Source organism: Prionailurus viverrinus, chromosome A1, assembly GCF_022837055.1.
Source record: "Prionailurus viverrinus isolate Anna chromosome A1, UM_Priviv_1.0, whole genome shotgun sequence".
In the NCBI taxonomy this organism is placed as follows: domain Eukaryota; kingdom Metazoa; phylum Chordata; class Mammalia; order Carnivora; family Felidae; genus Prionailurus; species Prionailurus viverrinus.
Genome location: NC_062561.1, coordinates 103,208,571 through 103,222,122, shown reverse-complemented (window position 1 = coordinate 103,222,122; position 13,552 = coordinate 103,208,571). Strand labels below are relative to the sequence as shown.

General features: G+C 44.9%; 1 protein-coding gene across 4 annotated transcripts in view; it reads left to right on the top strand.

The window, feature by feature from the left end:
- Positions 1 to 13,552, top strand: part of ZNF608 (zinc finger protein 608) — a 120,615-nt gene that overhangs the window by 32,219 nt on the left and 74,844 nt on the right. The window lies entirely within an intron of this gene.

Sequence of the window (13,552 nt, the reverse complement as noted above, 5' to 3'; positions counted from 1 at the left end):
TCCTGGATGTGCTTCCTGGTCTCGCTCTTGGCTGACTGCACGTGCTGTTAAATCCACCCAGATAATAACACATAGACTGTGTACCAGGCAGACCGTGCCCAGATTGGGTCGGGAGTTGGGCGCGGGCCAGATCCTGCAGGGCTTTGTAGGTCATGGTGGAGAGTTTGGATTTCTGTTTGAATATGTTGAGAAGCCTTTATAGAATTTTGAGCAAGGGAGTGACATGATTTGGTTTGTTTCTGAAAAGTGGCTTTCGACTGCTGTGTGGAGAATGGACTATACAGAGGCAAAAAGAGGAACAGGGTTACAAGGCTTTTTCAAGGGGCCCCGGCCAGACAGGTTGGAATGGACTTGGCCATGGAGGTGGGGAGAAGCGCTCACGTTGTGTTTGGCAGTGAGGGTTGAGTGGATGAGAATTACGAACGAACATGTAGGGGCGTCTGGGTGGCTCAGCTGGTGAAGCGACTGACTTCAGCTCGGGTCATGATCCTTGCACTCCGTGAGTTCCAAGCCCCGCACTGGGCTGTCTGCTGTCCGCCTGGAGCCCGCTTTGGATCCTCTGTCCCCCATCTCTTTGCCCCTCCTTCCTCGTGCTCTCTCTCTCTCTCTTCAAAAATAAGTAAACATTTAAAAAAGGATAGCATCTAGAATTTTGGGGGTGGGTGGAATCAAGATTTGGGACACACTGTGGATGTCCCTTATGGCTGCCAAGTGATGATGCTCAGTGGGGTGACCAGTGCTTGGAGGCACAGATTGGGGGAAGTGGGTGGCGTTTAGGTGGGCTTTACAGCTGGGGGGCTGGAAAAGGTCCCCTAGTGGGTGTGATTGGGAACGATGAGGCCAGGGCGGAGCCGTGGAGCATCAGGTAGAGAAGCTGCGACCGTGTCCATTGAGGGGGAAGAGAACCCATCCGGTCTGGTGTTTTGGAAAGCCAGTGAAGGCACTCCAACAAGGATGTAAGGATGTGTCAAAAGCTGCCAGGCGGTCAGGTGAAGATGAGACTCAGAAGTCAGAGCTGCCTTTGGAAGGAGGGCTGTTGTTGGTGACCTTAGCACAAGCGGCCCCGGGTGAGGGTGGGGGTGGGGACGGAGGGGATCCAAGTCCGGTTGGAGGGCTTGGGTTTTGTGTGGAAGGTGAAGAAAACAGAATGTGGTCAGTGTATCGCACACTTTTCTATGAGAAGGACAGCATGGAGTCGGGGAATATTCTATGTGTCCTCTTTTAAAGTAGGGCACTCGGTTAGATAGCTTTTTTGTCTGTTTAATAGCTTGTTTGCTGATGGGAATGATCCAGGGGAGGTAGAGGAGAGGAGCTAATCCACCAGAGAGAGAGGGGATGAGGTGCCCTGGAACCGAGGTAGGGACGGTGGTGGAAAAGACCTGGTGCAGGGGGTACATCCGTGGCCTCTGGAGCCTGAGACAGGTCCTCCAGTGCAACAGGAGGAAAGTCAGAAAACATGTATAGATGCAGGGGGTTTGGTAGGTTTTGTGGTACAAAAATTAGGAAGTTGGTTTTTTTTTTATCATTTGTCCGGGATATTTTTGCCGTGTTAAGGAATTCTTTTTTCTCTTATTTTTTTCTTTTAGAGACAGAGCACAAGCCAGAGGGTGGGTGGGGGGGGGGGTGGCTAGGGGGGAAGGGCAGAGAGAGGGAAAGAATCCCAATCAGGATCCGCGCCCTCAGCGCAGAGCCTGTTGCGGGGTTCAAACTCCTGAACTGTGAGATCATGACCTGAGCTGAAATCAAGAGGGGGACGCTTAAGCGACTGAGCCACCCAGGCGCCCCAGGAATTCTTTTGCATACAAACTGTGGACAACGGTGACAACGGTTTTCGTTCCCTGCCTCCTCCCGGAGGTCGCGATCTTGGACTGTTTTGTGTTCTGACGGTAGAAATACTAGAAATCGGGGAGGTGTCAGTGCGATCTCTGTTTATTCCTTCCTTCGTTCCTTCACTGGGCGAACAGTGTTTGAACGTTGACCGTATGCCAAGCCCCAGCTGGGTCCTGGAGATACAGGAGTGAACAAAGTTTCTGCTTTCAGGAAGCTTCTATTCTAGTTCATTCTGGACAAGTGAATGTGTGTTGGTAGGTGTTTGGTGCTTCAAAGGGGAATTGAGAAGGGAGGAGGTGCTGGAGAGAGATGGTGGGAATGGAGACTTTATACTTTTTGTGTTTGAGGAGGGACCTGATACCCAGTGAGGGGAGCCATTGGAGGCCCTGAGAAGTTTCTAGGCGAAGGGAACAGCCTGTTCACAAGCCCTGAAGGAGGGAGTGTGTTTGGTTGATCTAGGAGACTCCAGGGTGGCTGGAGTGGAGTGAGGGAAAGCTGAGGTGCTTGGAGAGGAAAATCAAGAGGGAGCCTGGGGCCAGGCTCCAGGGAGCCATGGGGAACCCAGCAAGAGTCAGAGATGGGAAGGGGTGGGGCTTTGTGAGGGGGAGGGAGGGCCGGGCTGTGATTATAAAGAAGGATCTCAGGGGGCGCCTGGGTGGCGCAGTCGGTTAAGCGTCCGACTTCAGCCAGGTCACGATCTCGCGGTCCGTGAGTTCCAGCCCCGCGTCCGGCTCTGGGCTGACGGTTCAGAGCCTGGAGCCTGTTTCCGATTCTGTGTCTCCCTCTCTCTCTGCCCCTCCCCCCTTCATGCTCTGTCTCTCTCTGTCCCCAAAAAAATAAATAAACGTTGAAAAAAAAAAATTAAAAAAAAAAAAAAAAAAAAGAAGGATCTCAGGGTTTGGGAACCTACTCTCAGCTTAATTTCTGCCTCCATTCCGCAGGCAAGATCATGAAGTGTTTTTGTTTGTTTGTGTGTTTTCTCAGAGAGTGGACCACGTGGTAGCTTCCTCAGAGGCTCCCTTCCTCACTAAAAAGAGACCAGTCCTTTCCTCAGAGCGAATGTTTTCCAGGTGTCTCTAGTTGTGTGCAGACCCACAGAGCCTCTCTTGTGTGTCATTTGTTAATATAATCGATCATTATTAGACTTGGAAACGAGACCGTTGTAAGATTTTTTAAAATGTGTATTTGTGAGAGTGAGCGAGAGAACGGGGAGGGTCAGAGAGAGAGAGAAAGAGAGAGGGAGACAGAGGATCCAAGGCCGGCTCTGTGCTGACAGCAGAGAGCCCCATGTGGGGGCTTGAACTCTCGAACTGTGAGATCACGACTTAAGCTGAAGTCAGACGCTTCACCGACTGAGCCACCCAGGTGCCCCCAAACAATAAAATCTTGGGGCACCTGGGTGGCTCAGTCGGTTAAGCGGCCGACTTTGGCTCAGGTCATGATCTCGCGGTCCGAGAGTTCGAGCCCCGCGTCGGACTCTGTGCTGACAGCTCAGAGCCTGGAGCCTGTGTCAGATTCTGTGTCTCCCTCTCTCTGACCCTCCCCTGTTCATGCTCTGTCTCTCCCTGTCTCAAAAATAAAAATTAAAAAAAAAAAATCTTAAAATGACGGGGGTAATAGTATAAATAGAAATTCTATTCTTTGTTGTTGTTGGTTTTTTTTTTTTTTTTTTGCACCCCAGTGGATACCTCTTCCATACCTGCTGGGTATTTAATATGCCTCCAATTTGGGAGACTGGTCTAGAGCCTCGAGAAACTAGTTGCATTTATTAAAATTCCATTTAATTGACTTAAAGAAATTAAGTAGTACATGAATCTATAAAAGTTTAAACTGCACTAAAATATTATATAATGGAAAGTAGGTTTTACTTCCCCCTTAGACCTGCTCCCCGGAGCCCAGAGCCAACTACTTTGAACAGTTTTGTATGTCTTTCCTGAAATAGTCTCCATATGTTCAAGCGTATATATTTATATTTCTTGTCTCCTTATGCAGATTGGAGCGTAAGTAAAGAAACAGCTCTGCACCTTGCTCTTTTCACATAACTGGGTATCTTGGATAGCCTGTGTTTTCTTTCTGCCTTTGATTCCCTAATTTATTTAGCCAGTTCTCCACTAATAGCCCATAGGTGTTTACAGTCTTTGTCAGCTACGGAATGCTGTAGTGGACATCTTTGTACACGTATGTCTCAGAATTTGCCTCCCAACTTGATGGCATGATTTACATTCCCACTTACAGTGGGACATGAAATGCCTGTATTTCTACCAAGGTAACTCATACTGTGAATTAGAATAATTTGGCCTTAATTTGTGCTAATCCAACAGTAACTTGTTAATTTCCCCTTTTCATGTTAACAAACCGTTATCTCTTTATTTTCCTATGTATTGACAATTCATAACCTCTGACTCATTTTCTAGTGAGTTGTTGGCCATTTCTTATTGACTTAGAGTATTTCAAGGTGTATTAATTAAATACGCTTTTTTTTTTTTACATTTTGCAAATTTTCTCGTGTGCTTGCAAAATAGTTTTTCCATCTCTTCATTTGCGTTTTGATTCTGTTCATGCAAGTTTTTTCCTTTTCCTCTGTGTGTCTTCAATTGTGTAGTCAGGTTTATTATTCATTTCCTCTGTGGCTTCTGGGCCCTGTATAGGTGTAAGAAGACCTTTTTTTCTCTTGAGATGATGAAAAAATTTTTTTCTTTTACTGCTGTGGTGGTCATTAGCTCTCCATATAGTTTTCAACTGGAAGGTGAGTATGATATTTACCTTATTGGCTTTTGGGGTCATGCCTTTATAATAAATGGTGTTAATGAATCCTCTATAATAAATAATAAAACATAATGTTTGATCAAATATCCAGAATCCTTAAACCCTTCATTTAAACCGTCGTTTCTTCATCAGAGCTGTGCATCTGAATCACCTAAAGAGTGCTTAATTTTTTTCCTTTCCCCAGACCACCTGGTTCTAGGCTGCCTACTTCTGTTCTGATTCTCTGGCTCTACAGGGGTGCTCCTTTGTGTGCATTTAGAAAAAGCTTCAGATAGCTTATTTGAAGATGTCTTTTTTTTCCCTCTCTCAAAAGCAAATGTGAGGAATGGTTATTACAATCTCCTGTTTTTTTTTTAAAACTTTTTTTTTTTTAACGTTTATTTATTTTTGGGACAGAGAGAGACAGAGCATGAACGGGGGAGGGGCAGAGAGAGAGGGAGACACAGAATCGGAAACAGGCTCCAGGCTCTGAGCCGTCAGCCCAGAGCCCGACGCGGGGCTCGAACTCCCGGACCGCGAGATCGTGACCTGGCTGAAGTCGGACGCTTAACCGACTGCGCCACCCAGGAGCCCCTCTCCTGTTTTTCTCTTCTCGTCTCTCGTCTCTCGTCTCTCGTCTCTCGTGTCTTTTCTCTTTTCTTTTCTTTTCTTTTCTTTTCTTTTCTTTTCTTTTCTTTTCTTTCCCTCCCCTCCCCTCCCCTCCCCTCCCCTCCCCTCCCCTCCCCTTCCCTCCCCTCCCCTTTTCTTTTCTTTTCTTTTCTTTTCTTTTCTTTTCTTTTCTTTTCAGGTTCTTTATAGAAAAATTCCCAGGGGGGGCCTGGGTGGCTCAGTTGGTGAAGCTCTGTCTTGATTTGAACTCAGGACATGATCTTGCGATTCCTATGTTCGAGCTCCTAGTCTGGCTCTGTTGGCAGTGCAGGGCCTGCTTGAGATTCTCTCTCTCCTCTCTGCCCCTCCCTCGTTCTCTCTCTTCTCTTTCTCTCTTCCAAAAATAAATAAATAAATCTAAAAATAAAGTATTAAAAAAAATCCCCACACTGTTGCTTGAAGTACAATTTCGGTAAGTGTCTTTACAGGTGGTTAATTAGTGTAGTTGGTCCAATGGGAGGCAGGGCAGAAAGGATTAAGGATTTGCAGCAGCGGCCCTAGGAATATTCACAGCCGGGTCCGTACCCTCCCCAGTGTTTCCTCTAGGCCTAGAGCGGAGACGTGTTGCACAGCCAACTGCTTAAGCAGTAAAGATGAACCACGGTTTTGCTTAGGTAGCCATTTTCGTTTAGTAGCGGGTAGGTAATTTCCAGGCAGGCTGGAGGAAATGTTTTGGGAGCGTGTAAAGCCTGCAGTTGTGTTACTGCCGTAGGTCTGATCTATGGGGGTCATCTCTTCTGGTCAGCTGAGCTTCAGAAAACTGCCAGTTTGCTGTCCTGTCCTCTGAGTCAGCAGAGCACAGCCAATTAATCCTGCTGGTGGTGGCTGCATGTGGTCTGCAGGTAGCGGGTTCTCTGGAGCGGAGCCCTTTGCTCCGATTTCTGCCCGGCTCATTCATGATCCAGGTGGATCGGGAAATCTGGGACGGGAATGGGGAGACCGGGTTCCATTGGACGCTTTGGCTTTGACTTCTTTTTTTTAATGTTTATTTTATTTTTGAGACAGAGACAGAGCATGAACGGGGGAGGGGCAGAGAGAGAGGGAGACACAGAATAGGAAGGAGGCTCCAGGCTCTGAGCCATCAGCCCAGAGCCCGACGCGGGGCTCGAACTCACGGACCGTGAGATCGTGACCTGAGCTGAAGTCGGACGCTTAACCGACTGAGCCACCCAGGCGCCCCAGACTTTGACTTCTTTTATGATCCTAGGTCAATGTCACTCTATCCCTGGGCCTCAGTGTTTTCTTGGATTACGTTTTCTGAGTGCCCTTCGAGTTCGGCCACTCCCCCTCTTGCCCTGGAGACGGAATCTTTAATTCGAGCCTCTCCCTGTAATTGGTGTTTTCTGTTCATGTGCCGTGCGTTTCTCCTGCCAGCCCGAGACCTTGGAGGGGATGGATGCCTTCTCGCGCACTTGGATCTTCTCAGCACCCAGCACTGTGGCTGATTGCAAGGCCTGCTCAGTAAATGCTTGCTCGACTGGGTCTGCTTTTTGTAGGGTTGCAGAAGCAGGAGGGCCTCAAGGCTGGCTCCACCGGGTCCTCCTCTTTTTTCTTCCTTCCATGTAGAGATCACAGGCAAAAAAGCATTGCTGGGAATTATCCGGATCTTTTCATATCTCACATTCATGTGGCATTTTTAATTCTTTAAAGTACCGTCATCTGAAAAGTCGGCTACATTGCCCCTGTTTTGCTGGGTCTGGTAGAGCTTGTCTGTTGAATTCTAAAGAATAAAGATAAAGATGCTTTACCCAGAAGGGTTATGCTGTGTCAGAATAACAGATTGCACTGGCATCCTGGTTGCTGGCTGATTTTTGTCTGACGGTTTTTTTGTCACTCACAAAACCCTCAGGGTTAAAATGGAGGGCTACTCTTAAGAGAAAAAAAAAAAGAAGGTCATTATTCAAGTAAGAGAGAAGTGCCAATTACAGCTTAAAGCTTAGGTGTGACCATGGGAAAATTGTTTAAACCCAGTTAACAATCTCATTTGCAAAAGAAAAAAACCAAAAAAAAAAAACAAACAAAAAAAAACCAGCCCAGGAGTTTGGAGTGTAGTAAGATCTTAGGAACTTAAAGATGAATTTGGCCCCTTTATCTTTGGTGAAATTTGTATAAGAAATTGGAGTACGGCCCATTTGGACGGCTTTGGTATATAATCATTGATTACAGTGTTGGTCATTAATAGTCATAACTGTTGTTAAATGGAACAGTGGTTTGATTTTTTAGCCTTGAAGTTGGCTATTTAAACTCAACATGTTATTAACAAATATTTTTCAAAAAAATACACTTGGCAATATACATTTTAATAGGTTGAAAGTCTACGTGTTTATTCTGAGAGCCATTTTCACCCGAACAAGTTCTGATATATTGCTGTGTTACATAGCCAAGGCACGCCCATGGTTCCCGTGCCGACCGAGTCATGTGCTTTTCTGACATGAAGAGCTTTTGCTAGAGAAGTTGTGAAAAATGCTCTAATCGGATGTATTATTAGAAGATGTTGTCGATGATGCCCATCAGTGAAAACTTTGCATCTTTTGGAGTGAGTTTCTAGTATAGATTCAACAAGGTCTAGGAATAATTTCCTTTTGAGTCCCCCCTCCCCCAACTAAGTAAGTTTCCCAGATAAATTATTTACTCAAAAGGCTCTATCCTTTCTAATGTCAAAATTGCAATCAGTAATTACTCATCTTTTTTTTTTTTTTTCAGCGTTTATTTATTTTTGGGACAGAGAGAGACAGAGCATGAATGGGGGAGGGGCAGAGAGAGAGGGAGACACAGAATCGGAAGCAGGCTCCAGGCTCTGAGCCTTCAGCCCAGAGCCTGACGCGGGGCTCGAACTCGCGGACCGCGAGATCGTGACCTGGCTGAAGTCGGACGCTTAACCGACTGCACCACCCAGGCGCCCCATTAATTGCTCATCTTTATACAACCACTAGCATTTAGCTTCTGAAGCCATAGCCTGTTTTTTTTTTTTTTAAGTTTATTTTTAGAGTGGGGAAGGAGGGAGAGAGAGAGAGAGAGAGAGAGGGCACGTGCACACCCAAGTGAGGGGAGGGGCAGAGAGCGAGAGAGAGAGAATCCAGGCAGGCTCCACTCCATCAGTGCAGAGCCCAGCGTGGGGCTCGAACTCAAGAACTGTGCAGTCATGACCTGAGCCAAAATCCGGAGTTGGATGTTTAACCGACTGAGCCACCCAGTCACCTCTCCTGTTGGTTTTATGATGGGCTTCAAGGTTGTTGGCGAGCATGTTCTCGGTCTGGTTTAACAGGTGAAGAAACTGAGGCTGATGACTAGTATGCAGTGGAATAAGAAAGAAGCCCTGCTCTTGCCCTTGACTTTACAAACACTAGCTTATTGCTTCTTAAGTCTGTTTTGAACCGTTAACACTTTTATTGAGCATCTATGAGCTCTCTCTCCTGGGGAAAGGAAAAATAGAAAGCGCACCAGTGTATAAATATGCAAACCTTTGCTGCTGTAATTACGTGGGGTCTCAGACTCCATGAGGCGTTTGAACCCTAGGTAAAGAGTTTGTGATTTAACAGTTGCTTGTCAGCAAGCCCTTGAATTAAGTGACTTAGTTAGGGGCCAAACAGCTTGACTACTGAGAAGCAACAGAAACCCCATGCTTCTTTTTCCTCCCCTCGTGCGTCTCCCACTATGCCATGCTGATTTTGAAATGATGAACAGCCATTGAAATATTAGGAAAACACCGTGTAAATGCGGAGTGTTCTAGGAATGAAAATAGCAAACCAGTTTCTTGGTGGCAGAGGAAACTCAGGCCATGCATTTTGTAGTGGGGCTTACGTTCATTTATTAGGGAGCCTGCTGGAACCCCACTGAAGTGTTAGCTGCCGGCTGTTTGGTTTAATCTGATCGTTTACAAAAATATAACAATCCTCACTGGTGCGTATGTCAAATACTGATACCACGGAAGTAAATGCTAGGGCTGTGGCATAGTTTTTGTGCAGATGCTTTCGGTGTATGGGCTGGGAGAGCTGGTTTTATTCTTAACTGCAGAGATATCAGTGAGATTTATATCTGCGGTCCAGAGATAGTCGGAAAGAAGGAATTTCAATCCCCGAAGTCAGAGACCACACATTTTGATTCTTGTCCTACGCTGGGAAGAACCATGTGTCTTTGAGGGAACTCGTTACGGTCCAGGTTGGTGCTCGTAGTGTCTTTCAGTCAATTACATTTTGGCGGATGGTGGAAGTCTATGAAATACGTGAGGTTTTCCAACATTTTTTCGGTTTTGAGGGCAGAGGAAGAGCTACTGGGTGTTTGTACCGCGCATATTGATTTAAAAATAATTGAGGAATAACTCCACTCGTTTGGTTTTCAGCATTAAAAAAGGGATGCGAAGACGCCTTGCCTGTCTTTCTTCACCGAATAGCAGTTTTGCAGACCCTTGCAAGTTCCCATATGTTCGTGAAAAACATTTTCCAAGAAATTGGCAGCGTCGTGCTTTGTAACGGATGCCAGCCTCTTCCTGGGGCCAATTCAACAGAGAGGCGAAGGGAAAAAAATGCCTTGTTTTAGTGGCTGAATTACTCTGACAAGCTTTCACATCGCCCCTCCTCTTATTAATATTCTTTTTGATGTGAGCTTGTAAAACAGAGGATTGGCTGTTAATCTCCAAGATCTCAAGGGCTTTTGGCAGTGGGGCCCGTAATTGATGTGTTCACATGGCTGTTGTCTGACTACTAATGATTAGACTGCAGTGTTATCTACCGGCTACATCAGTGTAGCTTATAAATCACACTTGATAAACTGCAGTTTGATTTCTTCAAAGAGTCCGTACATGTCTACATACTTTGATAGAACTGCCAGAGGCATTTCATGATTCTATGACAGCTCAGATTAGGTTTATTTTTCATTTCTGTTTGACAAAATATTAGACTTTCTGACGCATGTGAGAGAGAATTTTTTTTTTTTTTTTTTGTTCCTCTAACGAGGCACTTGGAGAATGATAGGCAGAGAAGGATGACCTGCTCTCCCTGGGAAGATGGACAGGGTGGGGTGGCAGGTTGTATTTTTTTTGCCTTTTCTGCTCTCCCTAAGGTGCACATAGTGGGGCCGTGCTGTTTGCCGCCGTGTCTCTCTGGAAGAAAAAGAGAAGGGCCACGGTGGGGGGTGGGGGAGGAGGTTCTCAGAATAGTGGGCTTATATTTGGATTGTGACATGACTTGGGGCCGGCCATCCAGAATCGTGAGGTTGTCCTCATGGTTCAGTCGTAGTGCGTACTGAACCCAGGCGTCAAGGTATGACGCTGCTTTATAGAAGGGCAAGAGAAAGCAAGAAGGTGTTCCAAGAAGAGGTAACCTACACAGGGATCGTATCTGTTGTCCTCCTTCACTGCCCATGTGGGGATACATTGCTTGCCCCAGACACACCCAGAGCCCCCCGTCTGCCCAGACGTCTGGACACTGCAGAAATGCAACCAGGTTGCACTTTGCACACGTATGCTGGGCTTTGACTGGGAGCTTCTGCTACCGTAAACTCCGGTGTCCTTGAGCGAAAATCATTTCCGAGATCATTTTGCTGTTCTCCTTCTGTACTTTTGCATATCCTTGGGCTGTGTTATTCCAGAGCCCCTCAAAGTCTTTTTGCTAACGGTAGTTAAGTCATCTTCACTTATTTTTTTTAGATCAAATGTTCGATTTCAAAGGAGTTAGCTATATCATAATTATTTGATTTTAAGAAATAGAATTCCTGGGTTTAAAAACATATGGCATTTAAGACATACTCGTTTTTAAGGCGTGACAGACGTTAAATATTTCATCAAAGTGTATGACTTGAATTCAGAATGAACTTAAATGGCAAAGTGTTTTTGTTAATAACCTGTTTACAGTTTAAGGAGTTACTAGAGCTCCAGGATACAAGAATGCAGGAAAAATGTACTTAACACCAAAGCCACCCGAAACAAATTTCCCTTAGCCCAGCCAAACAGAACAAAATACACGGAAGTTTGATAAGCTCTCCGAGTGCTTCAGAGTTATTATTAAAGATACTTAAAATTGCTAGTTGGAGGCTGGACGGATGTGCCTTTATATAATATTTGGGATTTTTACGTACATGAAATGTTTTCTTCATTTTTGTTTCTAACTTGTGTCCTCACTTCTAGGTGCCACATTTAATCCTTAACTGCTTGGGAGTGGACCCCCCTGTATTTTAGGGCTGTCATTAAAATAAACACTATCGTCAAGGAATAATGTTTATTGATTAGCATTGAAGCATAAAGATACTTAACTAAACTTCTTATTTTAAATTGACTTGTAGTTGAAGAAGACTCCCCCTACCCTTTTTTACTGAAGAAAACAGTTGTTTATAAGTTGTTTTGCTTGTGCGTTTTTAATACACTGTGGAAAAATACTCATGACTAACTTAGAGAAGAAAGTCTTTTACTGATGTGAATGGATTCTGCATTTAGTTTTGATATATATAGCAGCTGTATTGGAATTCCTGATGTAGCTGCAAAGTATGAAAAAAATCTGTTGAAAGAGTATGGTTTTGATGGTGCAAAATACATGTGCGTATGTAAAGGCTGGATGGTAATAGTAAAGATAGAAATAATTGGAATATTTTAAAGTTTTTTCGGCCATCTTTAAATGATGTTTTCTTTAAAAAAAGTAGTGTGTGTATATATATCTCTGAGTTTTATGAAGCGTAGTACTATTATGGCAAAAAATAAATCTGCATTCTTTAATTTTAAAACAGTTACCAGTTCTTCTTGACTGATTTAAATCATGATTCAAATGAACTTGATTTAAATTTAGCTTGGTCTCATGCTAACACTGTCTGCAGGTGTTTGTGGACTAACTGGAAATTACTGTAACATTAAGGGAGACCATAACAGAAATGCATTTTAACATAAATAAATTTAATATAAATTTTAATATAAATACATGGTTCACAGGGTGCTATAGTTTGACATGGTATATGGAGTATGTATACTGTTTTCTGCTTTTTCTTTTTTTTGGCTGCATTATACAAAACGTCTTATTCATTGGTTAAGAAATCTTGGACAGGTTATGGCATCCACTTTAAAAGTTGTAGTGTTCCATTTATTTTGGATCTGCTATCTTACGGTTATATATGACCAAGATTTAGAGCAGGTGTTATTTGATAGGTATGAGTTTGAGTGAATGGCTTTAAAATTATTCTCAGTGATTTGTTATAGTCATCTGAAATCTGTTCTGAAATAAGACACATGTAAAATTAAATATTCTGGAAATACAGGTGCTAAGATAGTGTGACCCTCGCTCCTACTCCCCATTAGCCTTCATCCCTTTTTGACTCTAAAGAGGAAGTATGTTTGGGCCCTGTTTGGGCCACTGGCCGTCGCTTGCCAACACTTGGACCAGACTGTGGACCGATGTCCCAAGCTAGGCAATATGCCCTTTATACTGTTCCTCTCCGAGGGTTCGTCGCACCAAGACTGAACAGGGAAGGTGTTTGCATTGGAGACAATGGGATTTATAGTTGGGGGTAGGAACATAAGGACAAGGTACAACCAGGTACAAGGGAAGGAAGAGAAAGGAAAGGAGAGTTTATCTCTGCCACTGGCTGGGCAGTGATTCTCAAGAGGAGGTCCCTGGGACGCGTCAGAGCATCACCCTGGGAGCGGCAGGATTAGGTGAGGACAGTTTGAAAAAGCATGTTCAGGATATGCATTGGTTTTGCAATAAAGCCCTCCTGAAGGGAAGGTCTCTTTATATTCTTGGCTGCCAGGAATAAGGAAGGATGGAGGGGAGTGGTATTCGGTGGTCGAGTCTGGGTTCTCAAAGACCGAGAATCATTAAATGGGGGGCACCTGTGAGGCTCAGTTGGCTAAGTGTCCCACTCGATTTCGGCTCAGGTCTGGTCTGGTGGTGGGATCGAGCCCTCCGTCGGGTTGCGCGCTGAGCAGAGCCTGCTCGAGATTCTCTTTCCCTCTCTCTCTCTCTCTGCCCCTCCCCCGTTCACACTTTCTCTCAAAATAAACTTAAAACAAAAAAAGAATCTAATGGAAAAGAGGTGGCAGCAGCCACGTTGCGTCATCATTTTGTTACACTTCAAACTGCCAGTTATTTTACCAGCAAAAATGGGATTATTCGGGAATAGCAGGACAATTGCAACCTTGGACCAGCAAGCCACCGGGAAAGTCATAGGCAACTCTGGAGAACAAAGGAGGTGACAGCCCCTTTATAGAAGATAGGAGGACCGCCCACAGGGCTGTTAGAAACAAAGAGTCCATTGGAGGAAACTGGAAACTGGAAGCTGGAAGTATGGTGGCTTCTCATTGGCTGAGTCGTGATTGTCTCTCATTGGC